General features: G+C 38.1%; 1 long non-coding RNA gene across 1 annotated transcript in view; it reads right to left on the reverse strand.

Moving 5' to 3' along the window:
- LOC145723532 (uncharacterized) overlaps window positions 1–26,856 on the reverse strand; it is a 129,610-nt gene that overhangs the window by 66,645 nt on the left and 36,109 nt on the right. The window lies entirely within an intron of this gene.

Below are 26,856 nucleotides of genomic sequence, written 5' to 3' on the forward strand. Positions count from 1 at the left end.
TGAAAAACAAACTGAGGGTTCTAGAGGGGAGGGGGGTGGGAGGATGGGTTAGCCTGTTGGTGGGTATTGAGGAGGGCACATTCTGCATGGAGCACTGGGTGTTATGCACAAACAATGAATCATGGAACACTAAAAAAAAAAAAATACAGTATTTAACTTTTTTAATAGAACAAGAGACCCATAAAGGTAAAAGTGCCTATGGCACTCAAAAGCCATAATGTCTAAGTCATAAGCACTGGCTTATGCAAAGATACAGGTGAGCAATAAGGTCTGGAAATGCAAGCAACAATACATAAAATGCACTGAGCCCTTACTCTCTGCAAGGTACTATTCTAAGAGCAAGTATTTTTTACTCTTCGCAATCCTATGAGGTAGGTACAATTACTACCACCCCCATTTTACAGATAAGGAAATCAAGGCAGAAGAAAATAAATTCCTCAAAGTCATACAGATAATACACTCACACAGTCATCCAGATAACCAGGTCACTTATTTAGGCACTATTACTCCAGAGTCCACACACTTAAGCTCTATGCTGACACTCCCCAAGTTATTTACAAGCATATCTCAGAGATATTGTGGGTTTGGTTTCAGACTACCACAATAAAGAGAGTATCACAATAAAGAAAATCAAATGAAGGGTGCCTGGGTGGCTCAGTCAGTTAAGCGTCTGCCTTTGGCTCAGGTCATGATCCCAGGGTCCTGGGATCGAGCCCTACATTGGGTTCCCTACTCAGTGGGGAGTCCGCTTCTCCCTCTGCCCCTCCCCTCAACTCCCCTCCCCCACTTGTGCTCTCTCTCTTTCACTCTCTCTCTGTCTGAAATAAATAAAATCTTTTAAAAAAAGAAATCAAATTAATTTGGGGGTTTCCCAGTACATATAGAAGTTATGTTTACACTATACTGTAGCCAATTAAGTGTGCAATATTATGTCTAAAAAATAATGTACATACTTTAATTAAAAAATACTTCATTGCTAAAAATGCTAACCATCATCTGAGCTTTCAGCAAGTTGTAATCTTTTCACTGGTGGTGGGTCTTGCCTCAGTGTGGATGGCTGCTGCTGACTGATCAGGGTGGTGGTTGCTAAAGATTGGAGTGGCTATGGCAAGTTCTTAAAATAAGACAATGATGAAGTTTGCCACATCAATTGGCTCTTCCTTTCACAAACAATTTCTCTGAGGCATGTGACACTGTCTGATAACACTTTACCCAGAGAACTTTCTTTAAACTTGGGAATCAATTCTCTCAAACCCTCCCACTGCTTTATCAACTAAATGTATGTAATATTCTAAATCCTTTATTGTCATTTCAACAGTCTTCACAGCATCTTTACTAAGAGTAGATGCCATCTCAAGAAACCACTTTCTTTGCTCTTCCTTAAGAAGCAGCTCTTCATGCTTTATCATGAGATTGCAGCAATTCAGTCCCATCTGCAGGCTCCACTTCTAATTCCAGTTCTCTTGCTATCTCCACCACATCTGCAGTTACTTCCTCCCCTGAAGTCTTGAACCCCTCAAAGTCATCCATGAGGGTTACAATCAGCTTCTTCCAAACTCCTGCTAATGTTGATATTTTGATCTCGTCCCATAATCACAAACATTATTAATGGCATCTAGAATGGTGAATCCTTTCCAGAAGTTTTTCAATTGACTTTGCCCAGATCCATCAAAGAAATCATTATCTGTGGCAGCTATAGCTTTATAAAAGGTGTTTCTTAAATAATAAGACTGGAAAAACGGAAGTACTCCTTGATCCATGGGTTGCAGAACAGATGTTGTGTGAGCAGGCATGAAAACAACATTCATCTCATTGTACATCTCGATCAGAGCTCTTGAGTGACCAGGTACACTGTAAAGGAGCAGTAATATTTTGAAAAGTCTTTTTCTGAGCAGCGGGACTCAACAGTAGGCTTAAAATATTCAGTAAACCATGTTGTAAACGAATGTGCTGTCATTCAGTACAGTTCATGATGCCCATTGATAGGGCCCATTGATACAGCCCAGGTAGAGTAGATTAGCATGATTTTTAAGGGCCCTAGGATTTTCATAATGGTAAATGAGCACTGGCTTCAACTGAAAGTGACCAGCTGCATTAGCCCCTAAAAAGAGAGTCAGCCTGTCCGTTGAAGCCTTGAAGCCAGGCATTGGCTTCTCCTGTCCAGCTATGAAAGTCCTAGATGGCATCTTCTTCCAATATAAGACTGTTCCATCTACATTGCAAATCTGTTGTTTGGTGTAGCTACCTTCATTAATTATCTTACTAGATCCTGCTGGATAACTTGCTGCAGCCTCTACATCAGCACTTGCTGCTTCACCTTGAACTTCTAAGTTATGAAGATGGCTTCTTTCCTTAACCTCAGGAGCCAATACCTAATCGCTACAGACTTCTCTTCTGTCGCTTCCTCACCTCTCTCAGCCTTCACAGAATTGAAGAGTCAGGGCCTTGCTATGGCTTAAGCTTTGCCTTAAGGGAATGTTGTGGCTGGTTTGATCTTCTATCCAAACCACTAAAACCTCACTTTCCTATTCATGTGTTTACTGGGGTAGCACTTTTAATTTCCTTCAAGAACTTTTCCTTTGCATTCAAAACTTGGCTAACTCTTTGGCACAAGAAGCCTAGCTTTCAGCCTATCTCAGCTTTTGACATGCCTTCCTCACTAAGCTTAATCATTTCTAGCTTTTGATTCAAGTGAGAGATGTGCAACTCCTTTCACTTGAACATTCAGAGGCTACTGTAGGGTTATTAATTGGCCTAATTTCAATACTGTTGTGTCTCAGGGAATAGGGAGGCCCGAGGAGAAGGAGAGAGGCGAGGGATGGCCGGTCAGTGGAACAGTTAGAACACACACAACATTTGTCAATTAAGTTTGCCATCTTCTATGAGTGCAGTTCATGATGCCTCAAAACAATTACAATAATAACCTCAAAGATCACTGATCACACATCACGATAACAAATATAATAATTACAAAGTATTTAACATTGCAAAATGCACAAATGCTGTTGGAAAATGGTGCCAATAGACTTGCTTGGTGTAGGGTTGCCACAAACCTTCAATTTGTAAAAAACACAATGTCTGCAGAGAGCAATAAAGCGAAGTGCAATAAAGGGAGGTATGCCTATAATTATCTCTGATGAAGAGCCCATTTTCTTTCTTTCCAATCAGTTATAAACCATATGTTTATGGACAAAAATAATATAAAAAATTGCTAGAAAAAAAGGAAAGAATTGCTAGAAAGGTGCAATATAAAATGAAAACATACAGAAAACAAGCCCAATTTTTTAAAAATTTAATGCAAAAGACAAAAAATTATAACTCAGTAATTGCACTTGGATGTTGCAGCCATGTCAAATTTATACAAAAGTTTCTAAAGGCTTAGCCTCAATATCTACACTTACCTCATCTCAGACTCGTAACGAACAGTTTGCAGACCAACATGGGTCCCTGCAGCACATGTTAGGAGCACTGCTCTAGCTTATACTGCCGGCTGCAGATGATCTGCAGTTTGCTTCTTTACGCAGTAGTGGAGTGAAAGGGAGTCACATAAAGGAGGATGCCACTTCCCCAAACTGTTGGTGAGAGGGCTTGAAAAGGGGGAGGTCTGAGAGGTCAGAGTGAATTAGGATGTGCGCTTTTTTCACCAACTTGAGGGTATGCATATATACTGTGTCAAGTACTTGCTGATCACAGGCAGCATCGGGGGTGATGTTGCCTGAGCCTCTCATCCATTAAAGCCTCAAATTTTAGACTTTTGGTTCGGCCTTAAGTGAAGTGATACATATATATCACCAAGGCACACTCACAGGATCAAAAGATGTTCAACTACAAACTTTAAACTGGGCCCCATTCATGGTCCACACTCCCTATGGCGCTCTATGAACAAATATTTTTAATTTAATCCCTCATTTGTCTTATAAATCATACAACTGTGTTGATTCATAATTTTGCATCAAAAACTGGCAATTTATTAAATGTAAACACAATATATACAATTTTTCATTTGCTTTCTATATCTTGTTTTATATTATAAGTGAATTTCTGAAAAAGTAGGAGAAAGTAGGGTTTTGGTAAGCATAATCATATTTTAAGCATCCTAGACGATATTAGGTGGACAAGCAGACTATGTGTAGTGAATTCTATTTCCTTGTCTATAAAATGAAAATGACATAAAAGACATTGAAAACCTTAAAGTGTTGTGCTTAAGCTATTAGTTATTAGTAGTGTTAAAAAGAAGACAACAGGCTCAAGATGACTTTGTTTATGTTAAGTCCACATCACTAAACTGAAACTTAATTACAGTTGCAGCTCTCCGGAAATGGAATCTTAAACCAATCAGGAATCACCTGATCAGCACTAGTGACATAATCTGCCTGATAAACTTGTGCCAGCCCCTAAAGGAAGTAATTTTGCAATACACAACCTACTATTATTTCCTCATTCCAGCTCCCTTCTGCCTATAAAAGTCTTTCATTTTGTATAGTTGCTCATAGCTTCTATCTGCTAGAATGGATGCTGCCTGATTTTAATAGATTTTTGCTTAAACTTTTAAAAGTTTTAATAAGCCTCAGTTTATCTTTTAACAATAATATTCTCTTTTGTAAATCCAGGCTTTCACACCAAGGTTTGTATAAAATGAGTTTTGTCTAAATTTGCACCTATATCCCTTGGTATAAAATTACAGTAACTATCTTAGATCCCTTGCTGCCTTCCACGTTAATCTCAATCAGAAAGCTGTGTGGTACTAATTGTCCTTATACCGAAAGGAATCATTTCAAATGTCTAAAGAAAGGATTTTTGTGTGTTATTTCATTCAGTCTCCTATCTGAATAATCTTAGTATTTGGTCTTAATTTCACCATGTTTTCATTTATCCACTTATTTCCTTTCCATCAGATATTTCATCTACATAGGATGGTTCCATTTGGTGATGGGGAGCAAGTCTTGTTCTTTTCTCATGGAAGGAGACATGGATACCTGGGATTTGGGGATTTTGAATTTCTTGTTAATAGCAAAATCTGCAACATTGTTCTAACTCAGGCACCTAGTCCAGGATGGTCACTGTTCTGAAAAAAGCAGCAGCCTAGGGTAGAAACACTGCTCACAGGTATCTATGCCACATAAACATCTATCCAGAAACACTCTGGAAATGCTAATATTGCAACCCTGGGAGAAGGTGGACCCACTACTGAGGTATGATAAAATACTAATACTAGGACCTCTTCCTGGAAAGAAAATAGTAGCACCTCCTAAGAAGTTATGAAATGAATACGTTCTCATTCTATCACCAAGGAAGGTAAGAGGCTGCCCAGGAGGTTTGGTGACCTGTTACGCTGAAGATAACTTCAGGGCACTCTTCTAAGGACTTTACAGATAATCACCTTATTTAATTTTCATGACAACCTTGTGAAGCAGGTATTGTTGATTTACAGAGGCAGAAACAGAGGCATGGAAATGGTGCTAACTTTCCCAGAGTCACACAGCTAGTAATTGGTGGTTCTTGGATTTGAATCTGGCTGCACAGGTAAGTGTTTGATAAAATTTATTATATTGATTTGACCCATATTTTCCCATGTAGGTGCTTTACGCAGCCCACTGGAGGGCCCTCTTTTTCAAGGCTACTATCAGAACTTCAGATACAGGAGACAGGCAAGCTAATATTAGCAGTACTAAAAATAATAGTTGTAAAAAGCATGTACACAGTGAGGAATTTTCATTATTTTATTTATTTCTCCAAATGGCCTGAAATCAGTATTTTATCATACTCTAACTACAGATGAGCAAAGGATGGGTTCAAGAAATTATATAGTTGTCATAGTCATGAAACAAATTTTGGCTTGATCAGATTTGAACCTGCTATTTCTAATTCTTCTCCAGTTCCCAGCCACCATTCTGTGGGGTTTCTATTCTAGGCAAACTATTCCTATCTGGACCCCACCCCTCTCCTCTACTTTCTCCTGAACAAATATAGTTACCCTGGGTTCTCTTTATTCTTTCCTCTCTGTCATGCCTGGGGCCCAAAATAAAAAATATTTAGACAATTTAAAACTCAGTCGCAAATTTTAAGGTTGGAAAATACTGCCATACCTCCATTCAGCCTCCTTCATTGTGAATCAGGTAGTTAGAGAAGTCTCCCAAAAGGCACAGACAATTTGTATAAACCAAGCTGAAACCAAGCAACCCAACTCCTAGCACTAATAATTACTGAAATTTTTTGAGAATAGCAATAGCTCAGTAAAGCCCAGTGTTTCCCTAAAGGGCAAGAATAATAGGCCTATAACTTCAAACGTGTAAGAATAATTTGTTATTCATGTTAATCCCCTCGCCATTGCCAGCCACATCAATCTCTTTCAAAGGGGGACATTGGGAAAAAACCATTGAAGTTTGAAGGGAAAAAATAGGCACATAAGGTGAGCAGCAGCAGACAGCAAAGCAACTCTGTGATTCTGCTTGTTGCTGCCTGGGACTTGCAATGTTTCATTAGGGCTCACCCTTCACCCCATGCCCATGTGGCTCCAACTCCTCAGTAAGGCAGGGAGATCAGCCAGATGAAAAACGCCACCATCAAACCATTCTAACTATTTTTATAAGGATAACATTTTTCAAGAATTTTTATTGCAAAAGTCCAAGCAAAATTACCAGCCCTTGTTTAAGTCAATGCATTCTTTGCCAATTCAGTTTTAACTCAGAAATGGTACCCACTTCAAAACATGTATACACCCAGACAGCCACGCTGGTTCCCAGGTTTTCAAAGTTGCTGAAGTATATCTAGTAAAAAGGATGCTTAGGAATAAGCAGTAGGTGACAACAGAAGAAGGGAAATGCAGCTAGGATGTAGATGACTCTGGGAAATCAAGAATTCAAGTGTGCGAAAGGTACAGCCTGTGGGTGAACATCTTCCTAGAAAAGAAATAAATGATGTTGGTAGTTTTAATGGCCTCCCCTTTCCCCTTTTACTTAAATCATGAATGAAGATTTATAGAAGGCATTTTCCACTCACAGTCACAGATGGGCCACCACATACCTTCATTTTCTTGTTCCATGAACATGAAAGAGAAGGGAAGGTAAAGGTTTTTTCCCCCCAAATTTGGCTTGCCTTTAAATGGCACCAGAAAAACAATGGCATTAGTGATTTAAGTTTTCCCAGCTCCTGGCCTTTGGGGGAAAGCAAGACTTCTTTCTAGGTGGGTACTGACCAAAGGACCTAAAGCGTAAGAAACTAACTTCATGTTCACTTTCATAAAACACAGCATTTGAATTTTCCCTCTGTCGTCAGCATGGAACAAGGCACACACAACTTTCAGGTTTAGAAAAGGGGAACCTCAACCATTGGCCCCCAGGTAGTTCTTGACTGGGTAGCCTCTGCAGCCTAGAGCTAGGCTTCTTCTTTCAAACATTGCCTGGAAAATCACTGGAGGAGGCATCCTGGCCCCACTGTTGGGAGGGAGATGGTCTTGGTCCCCATATTGCCAGGGGCAGGCCTGAGAGGCAGGGGTGTGCATGGACATGGGAAGTAGAGCCATGCCAACGGTTGTCTAAATAAATTATTTTGGATTTGGCAGGCCTGTATCTTAGCAGCTGCAAACTGTTTTTATTTCTGGGATATATTTTTTTCTCTTTTGTGATTTTTATAATTTCTTAAATTAAAAAAGTTAGATGTTCATTTTAAGACATTTTTAACAGTAGACATGTACAAATGAAAAGTAAGAGTGCTTAGGTCTTTCCCCACCATCCTACTCCTCAACTGTTAATTATTTGGGGCATAACCTTCTAAACTTTTTCTAAGTGCATCTACCAGATATATTACTGTATATATATATATGCATATATTACTATACACAAACTTGTGCTTCCAGCATTCTCTATAGATTCTGCCTCTCAAATCTGTATTGCTCTGAATCTGCCCATTCTCTTTTACTATCCTAGTCTTCAACATCAGATGCACCCTCAACTTCATGTCTGCCACAGGATCATGGGTTAGGTTCTCACCCACAACAGCTTGTCAAGACAGCTTGCTCCAGCTCTGAATCAGTTCAGCCATTTATCATGTTTAAACTGTGTTTTCTACAACTTGAACAACTTTTGTTTTTTAAAAGATTTTATTTATTTGAGAAAGAGAGAGCGCACATGCACGAGCAGGGGGAGGGGCAGAGAAAGAGGGAGAAGCACACTCCCCACTGAGTGTGGAGTCTGACCATGCAGGGCTTGATCCCAGGACCCTGAGATCATGACCTGAGCTGAAGTCGGATGCTTAACAAACTGAGCCACCCAGGCGCCCCTCACCTTTTATTTGTTTTAAAGGGTTGCCTGGCCTTCCTCTAGTCAACAATATAAGACTTGGCCATGGTGTTTTTATAAGCCAAAATACAAACAACAAGTTGTGAAGAAGACCTTCTAGCCTACAGGGAATGAACAGTATTTCCTAAATTCTAAGAAAACATTGCTTACAAGATTGAATAACATTTTTGTAAAAAAATACTATATTAAGCATATTTATGAACTGTAAGATGATTTTATCAACCTTCAATTATTTAAATGTTTTTTTTCATGTTTTTCTTTTTGTGCATTTTTGAATCAAGAAAATATTGTACTTACACTCACTCATCTTTCATGATGGAAGACTCCACATACCCCGACCTTTCTTTTGGCATGGTCTACCCCAATATGTTATCTTAGATATCTATGACCTTAAAAGATGGATAGTTTCGGGCGCCTGAGTGGCTCAGTTGTTAAGCAACTGCCTTCGGCTCGGGTCATGGTCCCAGGGTCCTGGGATCGAGTCCCATATCGGGCTCTCTGCTCTGTGGGAAACCTGCTTCTCCCTCTCCCACTCCCCCTGCTTGTGTTGCCTCTCTCGCGGTGTCTCTCTCTGTCAAATAAATAAATAAAATCTTTAAAAAAAAAAAAAAGATGGATAGTTTCAAATACTGGACGTTTAATGTGGACATGAATTAGAACCTGAATTTATCTAAATCAGCTTGACATTTTACACTGGCAAACCCATCTTTGCTATGAAAAGGCTGTCTAGAATGATTGCTCCACTAGGAATCCTGCCCATGGCTTTTAAAAATAAATCATACCTATAGGTGATCCTTCTCTCCACGGTTGTGGCAAAAAGCATGGGTCTTAGTCACAAGTAGTAACTGGTCACACAGCAATAGGTACCACACACCACTTCATGGTCTCCCCTCACTAGTCAACTGGCAATTCTTCTAATAGTTTTAAGTATCTATACACATGGGATGATCAAGTCACAAGGACGTATTGATGAAGAGGTGGGATCTGAGATATGCAAAATATCACAACCCACCCAACCTGTTATGACATTTAAAATTCTACCACTAGAAATTAATTTATTTGTGCCTACGCATCCTGAGAAGAGCAGTATCTTAAGTTCTTGTCATTTAACTAATTCATGATTAGAAAGTTACCAGGACCCAAAGGTGAGGAACAAGATATAAAGGAAATAACCAGAAGGTAAAGACGGACATTTAAAAGGAAGTTAAGGTATCAGAAACAAATCACATCTCCACATGTTCTGTGGAAGGACTGAAGATTCATCTCCTTTATGGCTTGTCCAGTTTTGGAAAAATTTCTTCTTAGCAGTAGTTAATCCTCAGAATGAACAATGATTCACTCTAATGAACCTGGAAGAGGATTAATTCTAAGCAGATACTCATATACTTTGGAACCAAAAGAAGTTTTTACGGATTCTAACCAACCTGACCCTCTTTTCAGCATAGCCTTGAATACCAATGACAATGTTAATATACATAAAGAGATACTATGTAGGAGAACAACAGCTTGGACTGAAACCAAGCAAAAGACAACCCCACTTGGTTTCAGGACCCTCCCTGCTGTAGGGCTAATTCCTAACAGAAAACAACGAAACTATTAAAAAATTTAATAAAGTAACCAATTAAATATTTCAGAGAGCCTCATTAAAACATTTCACTATTTGCACTGATTATCATGTGGTTACTTATATGGATGCCCGTAAATCTGACTGCATTAGGTTCTCAGGCCTTTAGTTCAGATCATTTCTTCTCCCTATGTGGACTTGCCCAGGAAATGAGATTTAATGAGTCACCAGCATCCCTGATAATCACAGGAGAGCTCATTAGCTTTCTGTCAGATTTGTACCTACTATCTGCCCCCAATATGCCTATGACTTCTTTTGAGTTAAATATATTACCAAAAGGGAGAACTCAAAAGAGCATGTCTGTGCTGAATGCTGCAGACTTGAAACACTATATAAATATTTTCACATATGTTAAAAGGCATCTGAGAGCAGAAGGGAAAAAATAACAAAAACAACATCCCCTATTGATGGCATCACTATTTAGATGACAAACATCATTAAAAAGAAATGAAGTTTGACATTTATACCTTTGTAAGCCTTGCCAAATCTGTTTGGGCTAAGTCAAAGCAAGAGAAGGTTCAAAGGATAGAAGAAAAGAGTCTAATAATTATTAGAATTCATCGAGTTTGGGGAGCCTTCCATCATGCATCTTACAATGCTTCACCAAGGTCCCCTAATCTCATGACTTTGGGTCTTCACTGAAAATGACCAGAAGGCTCTAATGGCACTTCATGGGAAGGGATGAAATCCTGCACTGCTCTCCAAGAAAAGCCTTAAGTGAATCTTCAGTCCTTCCACAGAACATCTTAGTAATAAGTTTGACTCACCTGGCACTGAAATTGCCCATAAAGAAAATCATGACATTAATAAACTTCAGTAGAAATCATCTGAGTGATTTTCTGAATTCTCAGTTGGGTCTTCCCTAAATACAGAGTTCTCTGAGTAAGGTACTGCCCCTGTGTGGCTGAGTGACAGCCCAGGACCAGTGCCCAGTTCTCAGTCAATGTTTATTAAGCCAAACAAGAGCCATAAAACCTATGTGGAATGCGTAAGAGTATTTATTTAGCTCTATGGTCCTTAGATTCAAATAAAAGTGGTTCTTAACTTTTAGGGGGTTGCGTATCTTTTTTTTTTTTTTTAAAGCACACACAAATAAGGGGAAGAGTCAGAGAAAATCTTCAAGCAGACTCCCCGCTCAGCCTGGAGCCCCACAGGGGCCCAATCCCATGATCCATGATATCATGACCTGAGCCCAAATCAAGAGTCAGATACTTAACCGACTGTGCCACCCAGGTGCCCCAGAGGTTGCATATCTTAAGAATCTGAAGGAAACTATGAACTGGCTCCCAAGAAAAACGCACCACCCTCTTACAAATGCATATGCAGACACACACACACAATTTGGGGTGTAATTCTAGAGGGTTCTCAAACACTCTGATCTTATTTCTAGACCTGCTTGGGCCCCTGGACCTAAGATTAGATCTTATATAGATTATGATATCAAGGGATGTAAAGTAATGCTTATTGAGAACTTACTACATGTCAGGTACTACTACATCTCACTTAACCCCTACAGCAACCCCAATGATATATATATTACTAACCCTATCTTACAGATGGGGACACTGAGGCACAGATAATTTAAGCAACATTCCCAAAGAGCTAGTTAGTGTTAGAATTAGGGCTTCAAACTCAGTGTGGCTCTGGAGTCCATGCACTGAACTACTAGGTGATGTTGTGTCTCTTATATAACACATTTTTATTTTAAGGCATGTTCACTTCTGTTTTCTCATTTAATTTTTGTAACCAACTCCAGGAGTTAGATTAGGAAGATATTTCCAATTCAGTGGGTGTTAAGGACATTTCAAAGTGGAGCAGAAGATTTGCTTTCTACTCTCTTATTCAGACAATGAAGTCATAGTTGATGAAATTAAAAATTAAAAACCAAAATTCTGACTTGAGCCTCCTACCTCCATTAACTACAGATTGAAATGCCCTAGGAACATTTCTAATTCCTTTCTTCACAACCATCCACTGCCTTAAGGACTAAGTCAGCATGGTAAGGTTTTAAAGCCATGTGGTGTTTCCTACAAAAACCTGGCTTCCTGCAGTTCACAGAGCAGTTTTGTTTCTACAAAGGAAAAGGCATGGGGAAGAGAGGGAAGAAGAGTCAAGTTGTCAATCTGCCCGAAAAAACAATGCTGTGTGTATATGAGTGTGCTAGACATCAGATGCATATCTTTGTCCTTACATATAGCTCTAATTCTAACTGATATGTAAAAATACTTTTTAAAGTATTTAACCCTCCTTTATCTGAACTCTACTTGGCATCCTTCAGCACTTGGCTGTTCCCACTCTTTTTCTTTCTTTCTTTTTTTTTTTTGGTAGGTTTAAAAAAAATAGAAGTAGGATTAACACAGAGTGTTAAGTTAGTTGCAGATATACAATATAATGATTCAACAATTTTATACTCAATGCTCACCATGGTAAGTGTACTCTTCTCAATCCCATTTATCTATTTCATCCCTCCTCCCAACTATGTCCCTTCTGGTAACCACCAGTTCTCTGTATTTAAGAGTTAAAGGTTTTTAACCTTTAACCATCCCAAAGAGCATGGGATGTCCCCAAGACAGGGAAATCCCTTTGGTGAAAGTAAGCTCACAATTAAAAGAAAAAAATTATAAATCACAAGAGGAAATGATCCTCCAAAAGAGTAAGCAAACAAAACAAACAGGAAGATTAACACTCTAAGATAATAGAACAATCTGAAACAGGCAAAAAATAAGCATATTCAAAATCATATTTAAAGTACGGGAGTTATGATTTCGATGTATCTCTTTTGGAGGACACAATTCAACCCATAACAAATAAATTTAGCAGATCATGTACAATAGAAGAGAATCAAGGGGAAAAAAAAAAGATAAATCAGGAAATTATCCAGAATGCAATACAGAAAAATTAAGAGATCAAAAATATCAAAGACAAGTTCAAAGTTATAAAGGACAAGACAAGATCTACTATATATTCTTAGGAGTTTCAGAAAGGTGGAGTAAAAAGAATGAGAGGGAAGAAATATTCAATAAGATAATGGATGAGATTTTTCCAAAATTTATGAAAAACATCTTCTTAGATCCAGGAAACATGCCAATAGCAAAGTAGCACAAATAGGAATAAAGCCACAGCTATATATATCACATAATGAAACTGCGTATCACCAAAAATAATATCTGAAAAGACAGGGGGATAAAAAGATTAACTATAAGTAAAGAAAGACTAGACTGATAGCAGATTTCTCATCAGCAAAAATAGAAACTGAAACAAAACTAATCTATGCTGGTAGAAGTCCAGATAGTGTTTAACTATTGGGAGGCTCGCTAGTGGCTGGCTGGGGACATCAGGAGGGCTTCTGGGGTGCTGGCTGTGTTCTGTACCTTGAACTAGGTTTTGATTACATGGGCTCATTTAGCTACACACTCACAATATGTATGCTTTTCTACATGTATATTAAATTTCAACAAAATTTTTTAAAAAGACAGACCAGAAGACAAAGGAGCAATATCTTTAAGGAGAAAAAGTCATCAAAATTGTTGCTCAAGTAGCATGATAAAATAAAGACATTGTTCAATCAAACGAAGATTGTGAGACTTACTATTCACCAACCATGCTGAAAGAACCACTGAAGGACATACTGCAGTAGGAAGAAAACTGAACCCATAATGAAGGAATGGCATTGCAAGGAGCAGTAGTGAGGCAAGCAATTAGTAAACATGTGGGATAAATCTAAATAAACACTTCCTGAAAAAGCAAAAGTAAAGTTAATGACTAGTTTTTAACCTAGGAAGAATTAAAATCCTGAGAGGGGAAAACATCATGGATAATGAGAGGGATCTTTTGGGTATAAAAGGGAAGAAATATTAAATTTTGACTTTAGGCATGCATGCTAAAAACTAATGATAAACACTAAAAAATAAGAAATAGAATATATACAATTCAAAGCTATAGAGAAAGGAAAAGGAATAAAGAAAATTCAGTCTATTCAAGGTAAGCCAGCAAAGGAGAAAAAACTAAGCCAAGAAAAGGCAGGTTATGCTGAAACATCAAACAAGATTGTGGGGGAAAAATCCAAAGAAATAGTGATTTAAGTCATGAAATTTAAACGGATTAAATTGGCCAACTAAAGAGAGATATTCTTAAATTTTTAGTAATTCAGCTATATGCTGTTTCAAAGATACATGCATGAAATAGAACATATAAAAGTTGAAAGATAAGAAATGAGGTAAAAGATAAGCCATCAAATACTAACTCAAGGTAAGTTTAAAATTACTAATATCACAAAAAAATAATTTAAGAGGGGAAAAACCTTATTAGGGGTTAAGAAGTTGTCATTAATTTACAAGAAATAAAAGAATCAATTAATTCTCCAAGAAGGTCTAGCAATTATGAGACTGAATGAGTCATGAATCAAACAACATTGCCTCTAAAGAAAAAAATTAACCAAATTACAAGAGGAAATTGATAAATTCTAAAAAACACTTTTAATTCTGATAAGTCTAGTTGATGTGCATATATTTCATTTCCATAACTAAACTGTATGATCCTCGAGGTAAAAGTGCATGTCTTCTGTCATGTTCTCCAGCATATGTGATGCATTTCCCCTCCACCCAAAAGTAAGTGCACATAACCCTTTCTCATATAATAGATGGAAGGCTAAGTGCTAAAAGCAAATGCAAAGCACAGAAAGTTTGTACTAATAATTTATTACTAATACCATACATTTTTTAACAAGCAAAACTATTATAAGTAGAATAATTAATGAAGACATAAAATAATGGATTGAAAAGAAAAAATTATTCTATCTTACTGTACATCTTTTGCAGCATTTGTAAGACACAAAGATCATTTCTTAAATTATAAAATTACTGCACTAGGCAGAGGATCACTTACATTCACTCTAAATGGGAAAAAAATATACTTGGAAAAGTTAAAGAACTATAAACAGAGTTTACTTTAATGGACTCAAGACAGTAACAATGATGCTACCCCCTAGTGGCAGAGAAGAGCAACCCAAAAAGTTTATCTTCTGGGTCATTTTCCTAACAAAAATATTACACTAGAGAACACAGAGTTGATAGTGATATGTGTTCAATTAGTTTAATGTCTGTTATAATGTCATCATTATCATCATCATTTTCATCATGCTCAGCCTATAGTTAAGTGCTTTTGTGACAGGTGGCAATTTCCAGGCCATCAGCTGTGGCCAGGGCTACAAGGTCATATCACATAGAGAGGAAAATTTATAATCAGAGAATAGCCTTTGGCTACTTTTCTCAGAAGGGGGCAATGTAACCATCAGACATTTGGAGGCTTCCTGGCCTTTCCAGCACATCATGAAAAAAGCAGCTCTTTGAAGATCAGTGATACAAAGTTCTATGCTAAAGAATACTAAGGGTATCCCATAATGGAATAGAATACCATAATAATGTGGCTCCCGATTAAAAATAAAGAAAGCAGACAGACATTTCAGTTACAACTCAATAGGTCCCATCTCAGCTGTGAGTATGTCCCACATGCTGGATTGAAAGTGCACAAATTCATGTTTTAAAAGAGGTTAAAGTTCCTATTTTATTTGTCAAGAGATTCTCTTACAGTCCATAAATTATAGGTAGCAAGCAGCAATTCTACCATTTCTTACTTTAATGAGTGTCAAGAATCAAATATGTTGAGAAGGTCTACCACGTAGTTTCCATTAGGCTTTCATCTAAACCCACTGCCCCAGTGCAGGCTTTGCACAATCTAATTCTTCAAAAGAAAAGGAGTTTTAGGATCCCTGCATAACTTGTCCTACACATGAAGTAATACTCTTTGTAACTTGAGGAATTTCCTCTAGGCTTTAGCTCGTTTTGTTGTGTGCCTTTCAGACCAGTGAGGTGAAACACTTAACTAACAATATTAAATCTTTTTCATGAGTTATGACTAATCAGTGGGCAAAGGACCTGGAGTTGAAGACAAACATGGAAGGAATGTGATAAAAGGCAATTTGAAGATGACTGGGCATTCTAAAATGCAATGATCAAAATTTCTGGCTTTAAAATGTTTCAAGTGTGGACTTCACACAACAGGGAATGTGGCAAATTGTGATTCCAAGCTAAACACAAATCTGATCAGTTGCCAGTCTGCCTATTTGGTCATTTTTAAGTTTACTGATAGTGAAAACCAAAGGTGAGCTGCCATTTCAAACCCACCAGAATGGCTAAAATAAAATGTACAATACTGAGTGCTAGCAAGGGCATGGAGCATCTGAAACTCTGTTCCACACTCTTGGTGGGAATGTAAAATGGACCAAGTTGGAGAACGATTTGGCAGCTTCTTACACAGTAAAACCTACATCTACTTTATGACCTAGTAAGCCCACCTCTAGGTACTTAATTGAGATAAATAAAAATGTAGGTCCACAAAAAGATGTTTTTACATGAAGACCAGAAGTTTTAAATTTTGATGGAGTCTAATTTATTGGTTGTTTATTTTATGGTTCATGCTTTTGTTATTTAATCTAAGAAAATTTTGCCTATCTCTAGGGCTGTGAAGATTTTATTTATTTTCTTCTAGAAGTTGCATAGTTTTGTTTTATTTATTTATTTATTTATTTATTTATTTATTTGAGACAGAGAGAATGAGAGACAGAGAGAGACAGAGAGCATGAGAGGGAAGAGGGTCAGAGGGAGAAGCAGACCCCCCGCTGAGCAGGGAGCCCGATGCGGGACTCGATCCCAGGACTCCAGGATCATGACCTGAGCCGAAGGCAGTTGCTTAACCAACTGAGCCACCCAGGCGTCCCTAGAAGTTGCATAGTTTTAATTTTCATATCTAGGTCATGATCCATTCTGAGTTAACAAAAAGACTGGCACATAAATGTTAATAGCAGTTTTATTAATGATGGTCCAAAACTGGGTACTACCAAATGTCCATCAACAAGAGAATGAATAAATACAATGTGGTATATCCCTACAGCAACAAAATGAATGAACAATTGATATGTATGACATAAATTAATCTCAGAAACATTATTTGAATGAAAAAAGACACAAAAGAGTATACTGTATGTTTCCATTTACATGAAGTTCAATAATAAGCAAATCTAACCCATGGGATAGAAGTCCGAAAAATGGTCGCCAGGGCTGAACAAGAGGAAGATGCTGACTGGAATTAAGCACAAGGGAACTTTCTAGGGAGATGAAAACATTATATAACTTGTTTTGAGTGATAGTCACACAGGAATTCATCTGTCAAAACTCTTCAAACTATATACTCTCAGACATTGCATATTTTATTGTATATACATTATAACTCAATATAAAAAGAATATTGTTGATTTCAATTTAATCCACTAGAGAACACCTTCCAAGGCACAAGGCTACTTTCCTGGAATGAGAAGTAAAAGTATTTTCAGCTTTTTGGGCCTTGTCCTTGCACAGTGTTGTCACAGAGAGAAGCTATGAGGCAGCAAGGTAGAACCAGGCCAGTGTGGAGTTACAGCTCACTTTTCCAGCTTCTGCTATTCAAAAATTCCCTAATGACGATTCTTGAGTCTCTGCCATTTTCTTCCCTAGGAATAGTTGAGTGACAATGAACAGGATTCATTTTTTTGTATTAACTTAATACTAGTTTTATTTTCAAAACAGGAACATGCAGCAGAATCCCATATTTCATTTTGAATTCAGTGTTCCTGTTCCCGTTTCATCCATTATTCATCTACACTGCGTTTTCTTGGTTTATGATTTTACTAAATTTCTTCATTTGAATTATGGCCTTGTGGTCAACAGCGGGCAATATATTATTCTTATATAATTTTTAAATACAAAGGCAAATGGCACGGAACAATTAGAATCGATGGCTTGGGAGTCTGGCTCTCGGATGTCATAGGCAAACACCGTGCTCTTGACTTTAACCTATGGGTTCCACTTCATGTGGGTTGTATTTTTCATACATCAGGGGTTTTTATAAATTTACTATTCAATCCAGCAGCCCTACTTTGTTCGCAAAATATAAGCAAAACAAATATGTCAGGGTAATGATGCCAGGACTCTCCCTTATTGAAAAAAGCAGTTTATTAATACCTTATTGCTACAAGCTAGATCTTATTATCATCTTGGGTCATTTAGAATCTTATTAGGTATTCTGCTGGTGGATGAATAATCCTGTGATAAATTCTTTGCCATGTCCTTCACAGTTGTCATAGCAGGATCATAAACAGCATTTATAACAATCTAGCCTAGAGGAAGCAGCTGACAATGGTCTGCTTAGCATGCAGGAAATATTCAGATTGGCTGTGTCTGGTTAGACACAAGCCCACAGGAGAGATCCCAAAGTTAAATGTAGCATGGGTTTCTCTGAAGATTCCCCTTCGAAAAATGCATGAGGTCAGGGATGTGGGGACCAAAAACACTTTGGAAGTCACAGATAGTTTCTTCCCATCAGATCACAGTTGGGCAGCAGGGGAAGACCCAGGCACAAGCCATTTTATTCCTGACAGACTGTTCAGGTCTTTATTTGAAAACTCCAGATCAAGGTACAAATTATTTTATATTGACTGATTTTTTGTTCTCATTTTGACTTCACATACAAAACTGATTCACCTGTATTACTGCTCTGTGTCTAATTAGTGCATTTGATGAGAAGATGAGTCTGAAGGAGAACAAGACTATAATTCCCAGCATAAGCCAGGTACTTTTGCTCTATTCCAAAACTGTAGATTTCAGCACTTATAAAAAACCTGTGTCAAAAAATATATATATATCTGGGACACTTGGGTGGCTCGGTTAAGCATCTTCGGTTCAGGTCATGATCCCAGGGTCCTGGGATCGAGCCCCGCATCAGGCTCCCTACTCAGCAGGGAGTCTGCTTCTCCCTCTCCCTCTGCTGCTTCCCCTGCTTGTGCGCTCTCACACGCTCTCTCTGACAAATAAATAAATAAAATCTTTAAAAATATATATATATAAAATTTTGTATACACATAAATATTTCTTTCCTGTTCACATAGGGAGAACCATTGATAGATAAGTGCAAATCAGCCACCACTATTTTTAGAAAAATACAGACAACAGGCAAATGAGCCAGTCCAATATTTTTCCAGCCTCATCTACTGCTATTCCCTGACACTGGCCTCACAATTAATCCAAAGTAGTTTCTCATTATTCTCTAAATATGTCAGGCCCTTTTCCAAGTTTGGGCTTTAATATAGGCCATTGTCTTTGTCCAGAATGCCCTGGTGTTTTTTTTTCTTTGCCATATGTCCTACGTTGAATGCTCCTAGAATCAGAACCTGAAACAAGCATTTGAGGTAAGGAAACTTATTTTGGAGGATGACCCCAGGAAGCACAGGCAAGAGAGTGGGGATGTGAGACAAGGGAAGAGAAAGAACCCAATAGTGAGCACAAACTATGAGCAACGAGGCTCAATCCCCCTGGGGATGTCTAAGAGACAGTGTAGAATGCAACATGGATGGCCCACTCCCCAAAGGGCAAGGAAGCTGGAGTATTTATCACCTTTTCCTATTAGTGGGCTTCTCCTAGGAGGTACTTAACTCTCCAGCACCTCCAGTCTGCTCTCTTGAGAGCAAGAGAAAGCTCTCAGACAAGTCAGAAGTAGTGGGGTCAGGGAGCATACTAATAGTGAATGTCAGGGGGATATGAGTAGGACAATGACAGCATCTGTTTCTCAGGCTAAGTCCTCCTTATTGTTCAAATCTTAGTCAAAGTATTATTTTCTCTAGGAAAGCGTCTTTGATTCTCCTAGTCTGAGTTACATAGTCCTTCACTTAATTCTCATAGCATGATGACTGATCATGGTACTTATCAGATTATATTATAAATGTGACAGTGTTCCCTTCTAAGTTATAAGCTACTTTAGAAAAGGGGTTGTGCCTAACTCATGTTTGTATCATGAATACAGTTCCTGACACAATGAAGAAACTCAGTAGATCCATACATCCCACAAATATTTACTGAGGACCTACCATATGCCAGACACTATTCTAGGACCTGGGGGATAGAGAAGTGAACAATACATTCCACTTGGTGGTCTTATAATGGACAGAGATAGAAAAAAAACCATGTGGCCAAATTGATATGATAATTTTAGGTGTTAGTAAATGCTATAAAGAAAACAGAAGAGAGTAAGTGGTAGAAAAAGACTAGGGTAAGAAGAGGCTGCTATTTTGGGTAGGCTGCTCAGGGAGGTCTTCTCTGAAAAGGTAATATATGAAGAGAGATTTAAAAGATAATGAACAAGGGTTGTGGGGAGGAGGGAAGGGATCACTAGGCAGAACACAGAGGGTTTTTAGGGCATAGAAGCTACTCTGGGGCGCCTGGGTGGCTCAGTTGGTTAAGCGACTGCCTTCGGCTCAGGTCATGATCCTGGAGTCCCTGGATCGAGTCCCGCATTGGGCTCCCTGCTCGGCAGGGAGTCTGCTTCTCCCTCTGACCCTCCCCCCTCTCATGTGCTTGCTCTCTCTCATTCTCTCTCTCTCAAATAAATAAATTAAAAAAAAAATCTTTAAAAAAAAAAGAAGCTACTCTGTATGATACTGTAATGGTGGATATCATTATATCATTTCATATCATTCTACATTTGTCCAGACCCACAAAATATATGACACCAAGAGTGAACCCTAATGTACACTATGGACTTTGGATTGTAATGATGTGTCAGTATAAGCTCATCAATGATAACAAACGTACCACTCTGGTGGGGGGATATTGATGACGGGGATGCTCTGCTTGTGAGGTAGGAGGTATCTGGAAAATCTTTGTACCTTCCACTCAGTTTTGCTGTGAACCTAACACTGTTCCAAAAAATAAAATTTACTTAAAATAATAATAGTAATGGGAAGGACTGAGACTTGCAAAGATATGGAAGAAGTGTTCCAGGCAGAAGAAATAAGTCCAAAGGTGTGCAGGTGGGAATAATCATTGCATACTGGAGGGTCAGAAAAACCAGGAGAGCTGCACTATAGTGAACGAGGAGGAAAATGTCAAAAGAGCTCAGAGGGGTTGCCAGGGGCCAGATCATATAGGGACTTTTTGCTGTTAGAAACTAAATTAATTTAAAAATCCCAAAATCAAGTAGAAGAAAATTCAAGACGACATTAAACAACTATTTTCCTCAACTGTCTGGATATTTAGGCTAAACGTGACTTCTGGATTTATTTATCATGATACTGCCTCAATTTGTGTGGTACAACCACAGGGTTGCAAAGCTGATTCAAATGCTTTATCAATGACCTATTTACTCACACATTCCAGATAACACCCAAAGTACCATCTTAGAAATAGCCAAGGCAATGAAAAATAAGTCCCTTACAGTGACTGGTTTCTTGCATCAGCTCTGTTACATGTGACCTTTGGAAGTCCTTTACCATCATGTCCTTAGTTTCCTTTTCAGCAAAGTAGAAGAGTAGGGACTAAATGGCCTGCAGAGTATCTGACAGCCTACAAGTCAATGCATTGTACAAGGTGAAAATAGAAGTTATGTGGCTGATTCTTTTATTTAACTTCTTAATAAGAAAATTTTAAAACATTTACAGAAGTGGAGAAAATACACAATAAAGCTGCATGAGGCCATTATCTATCTACAAAACTTATGAGCACTGTCAACATTACTCAGCATCAGGAAAATACAAATCAAAACGACAATGAGATACCACCTCACACGTCAGAATGGTTAAAATTAACAACTCAGGAAGCAACAGATATTGGTGGAGAAAGGGGAACCCTCTTACACTGTTGGTGGGAATGCAAACTGGTACAGCCACTCTGGAAAACAGTAGGAGTTTCCTCAAAAAGTTAAAAATAGAGCTATCCTATGACCTAGCAATTGCACTACTATTATCCTTAGTCACCAAAGGATACAAACATAGTGATTCGAAGGGGCACATACACCCCAATGTTTATAGCAGCAATATCCACAATAGCTAAACTATGGAAAGAGCCCAGATGTCCATGGACAGATGAACTGATAAAGAAGATGTGGTGTGTGTGTGTGTGTGTGTATATATATATATATATAGAGAGAGAGAGAGAGAGAGAGAGAGAGGAATATTACTCAGCCATCAAAAAAATGAAGTCTTGCCATTTGCAACGACATGGATGAACTAGAGGGTATTACGCTACGTGAAATAAGTCAGAGAAAGACAAATACCATATGATTTAATTCATATGTAGAATTTAAGAAACCAAACAGATGAACATAGGGGAAAGGAAGAAAAAATAAAATAAGTGGAAAACAGAGAGGGAAGCAAACCATAAGAGACTCTTAACTATAGGGAACAAACTGAGGGTTGCTGGAGGGGATGTGGGTTATGGGCATTAAGGAGGGTCCCTGAAGTAAAGAGCACTGGGTGTTGTATGCAACTGATAAATCACTGAATTCTACCTCTGAAACTAATAATGCAGTATATGTTAATTAGATTGAATTAAAAGAAATTTTTTTTAACTTATGAGCATTATGTCATGGTTGGCTTTTTTCATACACATCAGTATTTGTGCAACCAAATATCCATAATCCCTTCAAAGTGGCTGGCCTGAGAGTTGATCCTGGTCCCTGTACGGAGTGATACAGCACATTCTTGCACAATATTCTGAGCAAGGGAGGGTTGACTTGGGACACAGCTTAGAACCAAGGCCACAGAATAAGGTAAAATAAGAGAGATGACCATTCAGATAATAAATATTAAACATAAAATAGTACACACTGAGTTTCCATATTAAAAACAAATAATTTAAGAAAGGAAATAGCTTCTTTTTTACAACTGGGTAAAACTGGCTTTGAAAATATATACATGTTTTGAGCAGTGGTTTATCCACTACTGGAATGTTTTCATGTATTTATTCAGTAATTTTTCAGTAAATACTGCACGTGAGGCCCAGGAATAGAGACTGCAAGGGATACACAGATGCACGAGTCACATAGCCCTTTCCTTAAGGAACTCATAGCCCAACAAATGAGAATTTGAGTGGTTCTGCTGGCTCTGGTGCCTACATTTTACTATGTTTGATCACACAGCAGTCTCATCAACTTATCTAAGTATTCTGACTTGCCTTTGTTCCCCTTTCCAAGGCAGCTTTTGTTATAGCTGACAGTCACCTCGGTCTCCACCCTGGTGAGCAAACACAATTCTAACATGTTTCCTTCTCTAGCATGATGCTGCAGGACAATCTGCTTCTCCTGAAACTCTGCACACAGAAAAGGTTGAGATGCATGCCACCCTTGACCAGGTATTCATGGACACCCACTACTAGGGCCCTTTACAACGTGCAGTTCTGCTCTGAATAAGTGATTTCTCCAGAAGTGTCTGGCACCAACTACATCAATTGCTCCCACAATTCCCAATGAGTGAATGTGCAACTCTCCTACTGATTGACTGACTTCACACCAGCCAATTAGAGCTTAAAATGTCTAATTAAGCCAGAGATGGAGCCATCAACTTGCTGCATTCCGAGCCCTGTTAACTTACCTAAACAATAAAATGATGTCAGGTATCTATTAGCACTGGGAGTAACTAGTAAAACCAGAATAAAGCACTTTGCAAATATAAAACACTCCAGGAATATTAACAAGGATAAGCAAAAGATACATCTAGACTAAAGAAAAAGTCAAAACCTGTACAAAACTCATACATAATTCTTTCTAAAATCCTCTTTCAACATATATAGTTCTGAATTTACTTTCTGTCTAAATAACACTAAACATACCTTACATAGGACTCTACCACAAATGGTTTCCATATTTCTGTTTTTTTGCGATTATCACTGACCTGTGTTGTTTACGAGACAACTATCAAGACAGCTCTATTATACTCGTTTAGCCACAATTCACAATTAATATGTGCTTCTTTCTCAACTCCTACATAGATATCATAATTACTCCCCACTTCCCTCCTCTAAGAACAATAAAACTGCTCACTTCTAAAGCATAATGATGGTCATTTTCAAGAACAAATGATAGAGAATATTTACTGATTTGCCTTAAAATCAGTTCACTTACGAAAAGATTAAAATTATCTACCCCAAACACTCTTTTTTCATTGTAAAACTAGCAATTGCAAATAAAAGAAATTTACATGAAGAGATGTTGGAACCTGCCTTGTTTTAGCCAAGCACTAATTATAAACGGCACAGCATACAGAGACACCATCCTAGTCTGTCCCAAAAGCTATAGCTGCATTGGACCCTGAGATAATATTTAGCAAAGAGGCATTTTAAGAAAGTCAGCATGAGGAAGAAGAAAAATCTTCTCAGGTAGGTGTATGTTATTAATCATAATTAAGGCATATTTGACAGCTTCTTGGCAACAGAGACGATGAGCTCCTTTCTCTGACATCAAAATCCTAAAGGAATACTTGCTATTTCATTATCAACTTCACTGGTCTTTACACCTATAATATCCACTTTGAGAATATGAGGTCTTAGAGAAACCTAAGCTCTGACAATTACTGTTTGCCCACCACTGACACCAGGTAAGGTACAACATAAGCTGGGATCTTACTAAGATAAAGTACAGGGAACCATGCTGGGGTTAAAATGTGAGTTTCAGGAAAACACATGGCCTGTCCCATAATGCATTTCCACTGAAGGGTCATCCTTCAGAGTTGTTGGTTTTTGTCTGTGCAGGTGGCTCTGCACTTTTGATTTCCCATTAAATTGGAAAGGGAGCACTTGGTTCCCACTGCAATGGCATCCTCTGATAAGATGGTGAGAAATGGGAAATGGACCCGTTTTGAGAGATAAACTCATTTTAATAAAACCAAACAAGAGACATGCTTCCATTTAATCATGCCCAATTTCATTAATGCGTTTTCTAAAATGATGCCACTTTGGAAAGTTCTTATGATGGCTAAGTGTTAGAGGAAGCATCACCAGGATTTCTGCTTGGTGCCTTTGCATGTGATTTCAAGGAATTTATTCTGGATCATCTACTGATCACAAGCCGAGTTTCCCTCGGGCCCAGCTGGGAGATTTGGCCAGTTCTGTGCAGATCCCCAACTCATGTTCTACTGTTCTCTTTCACAGAAAACACGGGTTTAAGTGACCTTTGCCTATTTGGGCACCTATTTAATGGCATAGGTTGAGCTTTAGATGGTTTTTTCTTTTTTTTTTTTTATTCTTATGTTAATCCCCATACATTACATCATTAGTTTTAGATGTAGTGTTCCATGATTCATTGTTTGTGCATAACACCCAGTGCTCCATGCAGAATGTGCCCTCCTCAATACCCATCACCAGGCTAACCCATCCTCCCACCTCCCTCCCCTCTAGAACCCTCAGTTTGTTTTTCAGAGTCCATCGTCTCTCATGGTTCATCTACCCATCCGATTTCCCCCGCTTCATTCTTCCCCTCCCGCTACCTTCTTCTCCTTCTTCTCCTTCTTCTCCTTCTCCTTCTTTTCTCCTTAACATATATTGCATTATTTGTTTCAGAGGTACAGATCTGAGATATAACAGTCTTGCACAATTCACAGCGCTTACCAGAGTACATACCCTCCCCAGTGTCTATCACCCAGTCACCCCATCCCTCCCACCCCACCCCCCACTCCAGCAACCCTCAGTTTGTTTCCTGCGATTAAGAATTCCTCACATCAGTGAGGAGCTTTAGATGGTTTTCAAACAGTATGTTTCTACTTGGAGAATGATCCCAACCATTCTCACATTTTTCCCTCTTCCTTATTCTCTCTCTTAAACCGTCTCTTTCTCACCACATTCTTCTCTCTTTGCCTTTGGTTTGACTCTCTTTGTTCTACTATCCTTCTCTCTGTGTTTTTCAGTCCTCTTCTCTCATAATGTCTTTCTTCATCAGTGCAGGCTGAGAAGCATGGGGGTCAAGTGAAGATAAATGGTTTTGTCTCCATTATGTAAGTAAATTGAAAGAAAGTAAAATTTAAAATTGTAATTACTCAGTTTTCAGCTTAATTCTTCCCATAGAGATCTAGAAGTGGAATCTGTGATATTCTGGGATTGGAAGGGACCTCAAGGGGAAACAAACAAGTTAACTTCCTTCATCAAGGCCGGGTGCTCCCCAGATCAGTTATTCATTAATGACTGGTTTCTGCCCCTACTAACTTAACATCCTTTAAATATACCTTTAAAACATACCTTTAAATATGGCCTTCAAGATGTTAAAATCACCACGTCTGCTGATTTGGGGTTTTATTGTCTATTCTGGGCCGTATCTCATCTTAGTGAGATCCCACAGGATTCAGCAATTAGCATGAATACAGCAGTTTAATAATCAAAAGTAATTAATGGCATCAAAACAGTCCTGCCTGCTTGTGAGGACTTGTTACACAAATCTTGAACTTTCTTTTTAAATGAGTACTTTAAAAAAGATAAAATAAATGAGGATTTTATTCCTGTTAGAAAATTATCTACCACAAAATTCTTAGATGGAAAACAATTCAACTTGATATACTGACATGTTTAAAGTAACACTGGGAAAGTGACTCAATATACTAACTGGTAATAAGTTCTTAACCCACTAATAATTAATAATTCTAATAAAAGAAATACTAACATTGTTCTCTGCAACTATATAGAGCACAGGAAAGTTATGCTTCCTTTAAAAAAAAGTAAAATTGTAAAATAGGGATTCTGTCAAGTGTCAAATGAAAATTTAAGAAAAATTACTGTTATTTATTTTTTTTCCAAAACTCTCATTTAAATATTGCTGAGGAAAGGGAAAGGGGAGGGAGATACTTTATTGTAAGTGTTCAATTTACTATGAATCAATTTTTTAAAAATTCTAAAGTTTCTCATAGCAAAAGAGAAGTGTAGGGAAAGAAAAGTTTTCCTCAACCTTCTTAAGGTTCCTAGCTAGATCTAAAAATTAAACTGACAAAGATTAACAGGAGAAAAGCTAATAAGTTTCTAAGTGACTCTGGCGCCTTCAGAAGGAAATGAAGACCCAAGGAAACAGACCTGAGTATTTTTATGCTAGGTTTGATGA

This window comes from Leptonychotes weddellii, chromosome 9 (genome assembly GCF_054177405.1).
Source record: "Leptonychotes weddellii isolate Sample4059 chromosome 9, ASM5417740v2, whole genome shotgun sequence".
NCBI classification, from domain to species: Eukaryota; Metazoa; Chordata; class Mammalia; order Carnivora; family Phocidae; genus Leptonychotes; species Leptonychotes weddellii.